Here is an 11,575-nt window from a genome sequence, read left to right on the forward strand (position 1 = left end):
GGCAAGATGGTCCTTCTCAAACAAGCTTGCCTCAGCCCCAGTGTGGCAGGCCCCTCCCTCAGAGGTCCAGCATGAGCCACCACATCTCTTTACCAGAGAGTTTTGCAGGGCCTCAGTTCTCATGGAGCTGGTGTCAAGTCTCATTTCATAAGCATACCAGATCCCACCTAGTTAAACTCACCACATTCATGCCAGGGATCAAACGGTGCCCACGGGAGGCAAGGAGAGCCTCTGCAGATGACTGGCCTGAAGGTTAGAGCAGCCAAAACACAACAGCAGAGCACACACAGCACATACTGAAGACACTTATCTAAATAAAGCCCCAGGCCCTGGGCTTCTACACAACCTCTTCTTTATAAGGACATTACTTTCAGTAGCAGGAGACATAATGATTTTTCTAACACAGAGAAGGAGGCAGGGACTTAGACAAAATGTCAAGATAGAGGAATTCATCCCAAATGAAATAACAAGATAAGGTCACAGCCAGTGATCTAAGTGAGACAGGTATAAGTAACATGCCTGATAGAGAATTTAAAGCAACAATCATAAGAATAGTCACTGGGGTTGAGGAAAGAATGGAAGGCATCAGGAAGACCCTTACCACATAGATAAAAGAGTTAAAAAAAGAATCAATCAGAGAAGAAGAATGCAATAAATGAGATGGGAAACAGGTTTGATGAAATGAATAGCATCCTGGAAGAAGCAAAGTAATAAATAAGTGACAATAGAAAATAATGGAAAAAGAGTGAAGCTGAACAAAAGTGAGAAAGAATTATGGAACACGAGAATAGACCTAGAGAACTCAGTGATTTCATCAAATGTAATGACATTTGTATTATAGGAGTCCCAGAAGAAGAGAGAGAAAAGGGGGCAGAAAGTGTAGTTTAAGAAATAAGAGCTGAAAACTTCCCTAATCTGTGGAAGGAAACAGACATCCAAATCCAGGAGGCACAGAGAACTCCCATCAAAATCAACAAAAGCACACCAATACCAAGATATATTCTAATTAAATTTGCAAAATATAGTGATAAAAGAAAAATCTTAAAATCAGCAAGATAAAAGAACTCAAATTATAAGGGAAAACCCAGAAGGCTAGCTGAAAATTTCTCAACAGACACTTGAAAAACTAGAAGTGAGTGGCAGATAATGACCCCACTAAAATGAATTACAGGCCAATACCCCTTATGAATCTGGGTGAAAAATTCTAAGCATGTACCAGCAATTCAAATTCAACAGTGCATTAAAAGAACCACTGACCACAAACAAGTGGGAATTATTCCTGTGTTGCAAGCCTGGTTCAATATTCACAGATTAATCAACATAATACATCAAATTAATAAAAGAAAGGATAAAAACCATATAATTCTCCAAAAATGCAGAAAAAGCATTTGCCAAAATACAGCATCCTTTCTTGATTAAAAACTCAAGAAGTTAGGGATCGAAGGAACATACCTCAACATCTTGAAGGCCATATATGAAAGACCCACAGCTAATATTATCCTCAATGGTAAAAAACTGAGAGCTTTCCCCATAAGATCAGGAACATGACAGGGATGTCCTCTCTCACCACTGTTGTTCAACACAGTACTGGAAGTCCTAGTCTCAGCAATGAGACATCAAAAGGAAACAAAAGGAATCCAAATTGGCAAGGAAGAAGGCAAATTTGCACTCTTCACAGATGACATGATACCCTACATGGAAAACTCAAAAGCCTACACCAAAAAATGGCAAGATCTGATACATAAATTCAGCAAAGTCACAGGATATAAAATAGAGAAATCAGTTGATTTCTATACACCAATAATAAAGCAGCCAAATAGAAATCAAGGAATCAATCCCATTTATAATTGCACCAAAAACCATAAGATGCCTATGAATAAATCTAACCAAAGAGATCAAAGATCTGTGCTCTTAAAACTATGGAAAGCCTATGAAAGAAATTGAAGAAGACAGAAAGAAATGGAACAACATTCCATGCTCATGGATTTGAAGAACAAATGTTGTTAAACTGTGGATACTACCCAAAACAACCTACACATTCAATGCAATCCCAATCAAAATAAACCAATATTCTTCTCAGAGCTAGAACAAATCAAAAATTTGGGGCGCCTGGGTGGCGCAGTCGGTTAAGCGTCCAACTTCAGCCAGGTCACGATCTCGCGGTCCGTGAGTTCGAGCCCCGCGTCGGGCTCTGGGCTGATGGCTCAGAGCCTGGAGCCTGTTTCCGATTCTGTGTCTCCCTCTCTCTGCCCCTCCCCCGTTCATGCTCTGTCTGTCTCTCTCTGTCCCAAAAATAAATAAAAAACGTTGAAAAAAATTAAAAAAAAAAAAAATTTGTGTGTAACCACAAAGGACCCTGAATAGCCAAAGTAATGCTGAAAAAGAAAAGAAAGGTGGAGGCATCACAATTATGACTTCAAGCTCTATTACAAAGCTGTAATCATGAGGACAGTATACTACTGGCAAAAAAACAGACACAGGGATCAATGGAACAGAATAGAGAGCCCAGAAGTGGATGCACAAATGTATAGCCAACTAATCTTCAACAAAGCAGGAAAGAGTATCCAAAGGAAAAAAGACATTCTCTTCAGCAAATGGTGCTGGGAAAATAGGACAGGGACTTTCTAGACCACTTTCTTTCACCCCACACAAAAATAAATTCAAAATGAATGAAAGGCCTAAATGTGGGCAGAAAATCTTCAAAATTCTATAGGAGAAAATGAGTAGCGACCTCTTTGACTTTGGCCATAGAAACTTCATACAAGACACATCTCCAGAGGCAAGGAAATAAAAGCAAAAGTGAATTATTGAGACATCATCAACATAAATAGCTTCTCCACAATGAAGGAAACAATCAACAAAACTAAAAGGCAGTCTACAGAATGGGAGAAGATATTTGCAAGTGACATGTCAGATAAAGGGTTAGTATCCAAAATCTATAAAGAACTTATCAACACAATACACCCAAAAAACAAATAATCCAGTAAAGCAATGGGCAGAAGACATGAATAGACATTTTTTCAAAGAAGACATCCAGATGGCTAACAGACACATGAAAAAATGTTCAACATCACTCATCATCAGGGAAATACAAATCAAAACCACAATGAGACACCACCTCACACCTGTAAGAATGGCTAAAATTAACACAAGAGACAACAGGTATTGGTGAGGATGTGGAGAAAGGGGAACCCTCGTGCGCTGTTGGTGGGAATGCAAACTGGTGCAGCCACTCTGGAAAACGGTATGGAGATTCCTCAGTACACTAAAAATAAAACTGCCCTACAATCTAGAAATTGCACAACTAGGTAATTACCAAAGGATACAAAAATACTGATTTGAAAGGGACATGAACCCCAGTGGTTATGACAGCATTATCAACAATAGCCAAACTATGGAGACAGCACATATGTCTATCCCCAGATGAATGGATAAATAAGATGTGGTGTGAGTATGTGTGTGTGTGTGTGTGTGTGTGTATGTGTGTGTGTGTGTGTATACACACATTCCTCAGCCATCAAAAGGAATTAAATCTTGGCATTTTCAATGACGTGGATGGAGTTAGTATGTATTATGAGAAGTAAAGTCAGTTTATCAGAGAAAGACAAATACCACATGATTTCACTCATCTATGGAATTTGAGAAACAAAACAGATGACTATATGGGAAGGTGGGAAGAGAAGAGAGGGAAACAAACCACAAGAGACTCTTAATGATAGAGAACAAACTGAGGGTTGATGGAAGGAGGTGGGTGGGAGATGGGCTAGATGAGTGATGGGTATTAAGAAGGGTATTTGTTGTGATGAGCACTGGGTGTTTGTTGTATGTAAGTGATGAATCACCGAATTCTACTCCTGAAGCTAATATTGCACTTTATGTTAACTAATTTTTTTAAAAAAGCAAACTCTATAGGGTGTTTACTTTTCTTCCCCACCCCCCCCCACACCGCTTTCCCATATATTCATACTGCTTTGATCACTACAGCTTTATAAGGTAACTTGGAGTCTGGAATTGTGAGGCCCCCAGCTTTGCTTTGCTTTTTTGAGGGCTGCTTCAGCTATCTGGGGTCTTTTTATGCTTCCATTCAAATGTTAGGATTGTTCCAGCGCTGGGGGAGTGAATGATGCTGATTACCTACAACGTCTGAGGACTGAGGTGGCAGCAGCATTGAGGAGATAGCCCAGTGGCCCCACTGCTCAGGAAAGGGTCCACAAGGGGCAAGACTCAAGCAGGATGATGACCTACTCACTTAGCCTTCAACAATAAATAGTCCTTAATTGTCTCTTCCCTGAAGTAGATGACCCCAGAGATTACATCACTGTGTGAACAGAAGTGAAATATTGGAAACTCCAATAGCTATACGGAGCATGGGGACAAAACACCTCCCCAGGTCTTTCTTCTGAGTATGAGAGAGTCCATGGGGACCAAGAGAAAATGAGCTCCTCACTGTCAGCCCCTGTACTCAGTCAGCTCAATAATGAGATCCCAAGGGTCTGCCTTCTACTTAGGAAGAAGTGAATACTTTTCCCTAACTACTTTTCTAACTTTAAACAACAAACACTTCTCTTTCAGCAGGTACACAGAGATATCACACCATTCTGGGAGAAAGGATGAGCAACAGGTCTACAATTTCTCACAACATAGTGGGACCGCCATCAATAAATCAAACCACAGTGCCATGGTCATTCCTCACTAAGCTTTTAGATCATAACTGCCCTATGAGGGTAAATAATGTGGTTATTCAGGCATTAATGAGCAATTCTGTTTTTTTTTTTAACTGAGAGGAAAGATAAAAGGCAAGAAAAATACAAGTGACCAAAACTCTGGAATGTTTTTTTTAAACCATAGTTGACATGTGATATTAGTTTCAGGTGTGCAACATAGTGATTCACAATCATATACATTATTAAATGCTTACCATGATAAGTGTAGTCACCATCTGCCACAATACAATGTTATTACAATATTATTGACTCTATTCCCTTTGCTGTACTTTTCATCTCTGTGACATATTTATTTTTTTATCTTAATCCCCTTCTCCTCTTTCACCATCCCCCTACCAGCCCTTCTGGCAACCATCAGTTTGTTCTCTGTATTTATAACTCTTTTTTCTGGAATCATTTGTTCCTTTGGGTTTTTAGATTGAAATATTGCCATTCACAACAACATGGATGGACGTGGAGGGTATAATGCTACATGAAATAAGTCAGTCAGAGAAAGACAAACAACATATTATTTCACTTAAGTGCAGAATGTGGTTTGTATTGATTAGATTAATTCATCCATCAATCATAGAATTACCTGAACTTTTACACATCCATGTATTTTTTTTATCTATTCTGCCTCCTAAATCTAGGACCATACACTTTTTAATGGCTGAGTAATATTTCATGGCATGTATATATGTTCATACATATGTATACCACATCTTCCTTATCCACTCATCTATTGATAGACACTTGGGCTATTTCCATCCTTGACTATTGTAAAAAAAAAAAAAGTGCTGCATTAAATATAGGGGTGGACATATCTTTTTGAATTAGTATTTTTTGCCTTTTCTTTTTTTGCACTTGTTTTGATGAGTACTGATGATGTATGGAATTGCTAAGTCACTACATTGTACACCTGAAACTAATGTAATCCTGCATGTTAACTAGACTGGATTTAATGGGGAAAAAGTATCTCTGTTTTCTTTGGGTAAATACTCAGTAGTGCAATTACTGGATCATATGCTATTTCTATTTTTAACTTTTTGAGGAAACTTCATAATGTTTTCCACAGTGGCTGCCCCAGTTTGCATTCCCACCGGTGATGCATGAGGGTTCTACTTTCTCCACATTCTCGTCAACACTTGTTATTTCTTATCTTTTTTTATTTTAGCTATTATGTCAGTTGAAGGTGATATGTCATTGTAGATTTGATTTGCATTTCCCTGATGATGAGTGATGTTTGACCATTTTTCACATGTGTCTGCTGGCTATCTGTATGTCATCTTTGGAAAAATATCTATTCAAGTTCTCCACCATAAAAAAAGAACGGTATCTTGCCATTTGCAACACCATGGATGGACCTAGAGAGAATAATGTTAAGTGAAACAAGTCTAATGCCATATGATTTCACTCATATGTGGAATTTAAGAAACAAAACAAATAAGAAAAAAAAGGAGACTAAAAAAAAAAAAGACTCTTAAGTACAGAAAACAAACAGGTGTTTGCCAGAAGGAAAGTGAGGGAGGGGATTGGTGAAATAGAAAAGGGAAATTAAGAGTACACTAATCCTGAAAAGCACTAAGAAATGTACAAATTGATGGATTATTATATTGTACACCTGAAACTAATGTAACACTGTATGTTAATTATATTTTAATTAAAAAGGGAAACAAAACAAAAAATAAAATCATGGTCTGAGCTGAGATTGAGAGTCAGACACTTAACAAACTGAGGTACCCAGGAGGCCCTAAAACCATGAATTTTAAAGCAGGAAAAAAATAGACTTTTCAACAGACCTGTATCTTCTGTGTGTGAGTAAATATTTTGGTAGTGCCAAGATTGCATCTTAAATAAAGCACACACAACCTAATAGAAACTATCCTGAATTTTATCATCCAATTCTTATTTGCATCCAGCACCCCAAAAGTTTTGGTGTTTGCCCTTTGAAAAACAGTTCAATTTTTTAAATTTCAATGTTGTTGTAAAAAGGGCACTATTATACCTGCTAAATATTTTATATGTTGCAAGAAATCAGTAAGGTGATGTGTTGAGTTCTGTGGTGGTCTTCCTATGAGATAAGAAACCTGAGTTTCTAGGAAGCAAAGATGTCAGGAAGTCAGGGGCGGGGGGGGGGGCATGTCAAAGACAAAATCTCAGGCCCCATTAACCAGGTTAGTTGGTTACATTAAATTGAATGGGGGGAGGGGCCCTTGGGTGGCTCAGTTGGTTAAGGGTTCAACTTCAGCTCAGGTCATGGTCTCACAATTTGTGAGTTCAAACCCCATGTTGGGCTCTGTGTTAACACCTCAGAGCCGGGAGCCTACTTCAGATTCTGTGTCTCCCTCTCTCTGCCCTTCCCCTGCTTGCATTCTGTCTCTCTTTCAAAAATAAATAAACATTAAAAATTTTTTATAAAAAACAATTGAATGGGGGAAAAGAGATTTAAAAATATCATTTACCTTGTGGAATTCAAATTATTTTGTGGCCAAATCTAAATAGAAAAATCAACTAAATTTTTAAGTTTACTTTTGAAACTTTATCTCCTTCTAATACATACAGGGTTTTTTAAACATTCAAATTAGAAAGTGAAAATGAAAGTCCCACACCCTCAAACCCTAGTCTTATGTCCCAAAGACAACCATTGCCATTGTCTGCATAGGTACAGCATGTTCTGCGCATACACTACAAGAGGAAGCACACCACATATGGAGATCTGCAAGTTGGTTTTAATTACCTTATCATGATATTTGGTCATCTTCCTTATCACTGCTCATTGATCAGCTTTATTCATTTCTAGGAGTTTACCTACATATATTTGCATGTTCCCATTGAAGATTTTGATCCGTCCCCATTTTTTCACATTATAAGCAACACCGAGCTCATGGTTTTGTACATCATGCAGGTATGTCTATAAAATTATTTCCTGGAAGTACAAATATTCATGATTAAAATCTTTGTGTGTTTCTGTATCTGATAGATGTTAAGAAATTGATCCTCATATGTTTACATCAATCACATTCTGGCATCTCTCCCAGAAAGCCTGTTTCCTCATGGTCTCTCAAGCCTGGCTTCTCCCCACTGCCTGCTCTAAAATACCTGCCAGGAGGACCCAAGAAAAACAGAGTCTAATCGTCTTAGCTTACAAATCAATTTTAAGAGAAGTAGAACCCAGTTACACATGCTTGAGGGCTATTTATATTTCCTTTTCTGACAATAGCTTCCACCTGACCCTTGCCCACATCTCTTACCGTTTACTGCTGGAATGCACATAACTGGTTTGAAAAAGTCTTGTTATTTATTAAGAAAAATTGGTACATGGTTTCTTACATTTTGTAATTTTTTTCTTTTTGAAAACAGCAGCATTAACTACAGATTGTGTTTAACTGTTGCACAGGATCATATATTTTTAATGGGGAGGGAGGATGGCTATTTTTTTAATGCTTATTTACATTATTTACATTTGAGAAAGACAGAGCACACGAATGGGGGAGGGGGCAGACAGAGAGAGAAGGAGACACAGAATCCAAGGCAGGCTTCAGTCCCTGACCTGTCAGCACAGAGCCCAACCCAAGGCTCAAACTCACAAACCGAGATCATGAACTGAGCCAAAGTCGGATGCCCATTGAGCCAACCAGGTACTCCCATTATCATACTTTTTCTATGACTTTCCCCTTAAAAATTTTTTCTCTGTTCTTATTCTGATAACATCTGCAAAACAATCTCTTTTAAATGCAGAAAGTTTGTGATCATTTCTGCTTCAGAAAAAGAAGTGTGTGAGTGTTAGCTATAAGTTTTAAATGAACTGTTTGAGGGTAAGGGAAAATATTTTTAAATGGTAAAGCAGACACATCAATGAGGTTGATTAATGTTGTGAGTTTAGTGTCCTTACCACGATATTAACTATTTGTGTCCTTCTTAAAGGCACCCACATGGTCCCAAACCTAGAGGTTCGACCACCCCCTTGAACCTGGGTTGAACATGTGACATGTTTTGGCAAAAACAACTATAATAAATGTGACCCAACCACAGGTTTCAAGAGCACTTGCACACTTGGAGCCTCCTTTCTTGTTGGACCTAAACCCAGGGACCACCAGGGTTTGAATGAGCCCAAGCCAAGCTCAAGAGAGAGGACAAGGAGGGCCACAAATCTACATGCCTTCCAAAGTTCATCCTCCCATAGGCAGCCCACACCCAATAGCTGGTCAAAGAGGGTATAAAAGACCAGACATTTCTGCCCAACACAAGTCTGATAGGACATTTTAGCACCAGATATTCCCATGGGGTAGGGCCAAGGCTATTACTGAGCCTACTTAACAGTGCAAATTCTCCCTCTGCCCAATTCTCTTCCCTTCCACAATTCCCAGGCCCTCCACGTGTCTTGTATACCAACTACACCTCAGAGTCAGCTTCCTGGATTACTCAGTTGCTGACAACAGTTGAGAAATGGCATGGAAACAATTCTGTATGACCCAGACATTTTCTCTTAAACTCTATGCAGTTCTGCTGCTTTGAAATAATTGGTGAAGAGTTCAAGACCCCCCATGGGCTAACCCTAGACTTACTAACCAACCAATGTCACTTCCTGTGACTTAATATATCCTCCACCTCTTTCTTTCCCATTCTTCAGCAGTCAGCTGAAATACCACACCTCCATGAAACTGTGATCCCATAGATTCAAATGCTTTCTCAAAAATGCTTTGTATCCCATATAGAATTCTGTGTATGCCACTAAAAGAACAATTCTCATTTTTTAGCCTTTATTATTATTTTAAAACATTTTTGTTTCCTGCCATTTTGTGAGCTCTTCACAGTTGAGGCAGTATCTTCATTACATCCCCTTTGGCTTCTAATGAAGTGTAACATAAACCAGATGACCATTCAAATAAAGAATTGTCATAGTACTCTGGGATAAATACTGATTTTAGAGGCACTTGGGCGGCTCAGTCATTTGAGTGTCTTAATCTTGATTTCAGCTCAGGTCATGATCTCACAGTTAGTGGGTTCAAGCCCCATGTCAGCCTCTGTACTGACAGCACAGAGCCTGCTTCAGATTCTTTCTCCACCCACCCCCCCCATGCTTGCTCTTCGCTTGCTCTCTCTCTCTCAAAATAAATAAACATTTTTTAAAATACTGATTTTAACTGAATCATCAATTAATTCATTTCCAATTCATACACTTATCCATCTCTCCTTCCATCTAGTGTTCTTCCAACATTAGAAGCAAATTTGTATCATTGAATATGACATCTGCCAAGCAGGTTATATAACTCTCTCAATTCAATATAAACTAGATCATTCAACCAAGGGCAATGCAGACTCACTTTTTTAAATATTATGACAAAATGACACTTTCAGATATTTGGGGGGAAAGTAAATGTTTTTTCTGCTAAATGTTAGTCACAAACTGCAGGCTACAATGGAAAATTCTGAGATGATCAGGATGGTTTCTTTTATAGTGTCATGATAATAATGATAGTGTGACATGTTAGTAAACCCACTCTTCTGATATAATGTCAAAAAAGTGATTATTCTCTATTATTTTGTTCTATGCAATTGTTTATGCAATTTCCTCATGTCATGATTTTTAAAATTCCCTACCCATATGTTATTGCTCTTTTATCTTTACAGCAATGTAGAACCACCAAGTTCATTCCGACCAAGTTGAAATTTCCTATTAATCTCTGGTAATCACTGATCCTTAGAATCATAGACATAATGCAAAGGATAGAAAATGGGTATTTATGAACTCTAGAGACAAAACTTGATTCTGTGTGATAGCAAATATTCCAATTAAGTATTAAAATATCTTTCAATAAATAAATTGTAAACTAGATGATGAATGCAAGGTACAGTTTTTTTTGAATTATCCTTAACATCCACACTTAAGGCTGAAATATCATTGGGAAAATGTAATCAAAATTCTGTGGAAAATGTCCATCCATCAACTAATGAACAGATAAAGATGGGGTGTATATATATAATGGAATATTATTTGGCCATGATAAAAAAGGAAATCTTGTCATCTGCAATGATGTAGATGGAGTTAGAGTATTATGCTAAGTGAAATACATCAGTCAGAGAAAGACAAATAACATATAAATTCACTCATATTTAAGAAACAAACATTTAATAAATGAAACAAAGGAGCATAATGAAAAAAGAGAGAGAGAGAGAAAGAAGCAAACCAACAAATAGACTCTTAACTATAGAGAGGAAACTGATGATTACAAGAGGAGATGTGGGCGGGAAGATGAGTAACACAGGTGATAGGTATTATGAGTACACTTATCTTGACAAGCACAGGGTAATATATGGGATTTTTGAATCACTATATTGTACACCCGAAATCACACTGTATGTTAACAGAGATTTCAATAAAAACGTTAAAAAGCAAAAAAAAAAAAAACCCACATAATTAAGAAAATTTATGCATATAGTGCTGGGAGAACAGGAAAGCAATATGCAAAAGAAAAAACCTGGGCCACTTTCTTACATCATACACACAAAAAAATGCAGTGGATGAAAAACATAATTGTGAACAGGAATCTATCAAAATCCTACAAGAGAAAATAGGAAACAAGCTCTGTGACTTTGGCTGCAGCAACTTATTACATGACCTGTCTCCAAGGCAAGGGAAACAAAAGCAAAAATGAAGTATTAGGACCTCATCAAGACAAAAAGCTTCTGCACAGCCAAGGAAACAATCAACAAACTAAAAGGCAACCAAAAGAATGGGACAAGATATTTTCAAATGGCATATCTGATAAAGTGTCAGTATCCAAAATCTATAAAGAACTTACCGAACTCAACACCCAAAAAATAATCCAGTGAAGAAATGGGCAGAAGACATGAATAGACACTTTTCC

This window comes from Panthera tigris, chromosome B2 (genome assembly GCF_018350195.1).
Source record: "Panthera tigris isolate Pti1 chromosome B2, P.tigris_Pti1_mat1.1, whole genome shotgun sequence".
Classification (NCBI taxonomy): domain Eukaryota; kingdom Metazoa; phylum Chordata; class Mammalia; order Carnivora; family Felidae; genus Panthera; species Panthera tigris.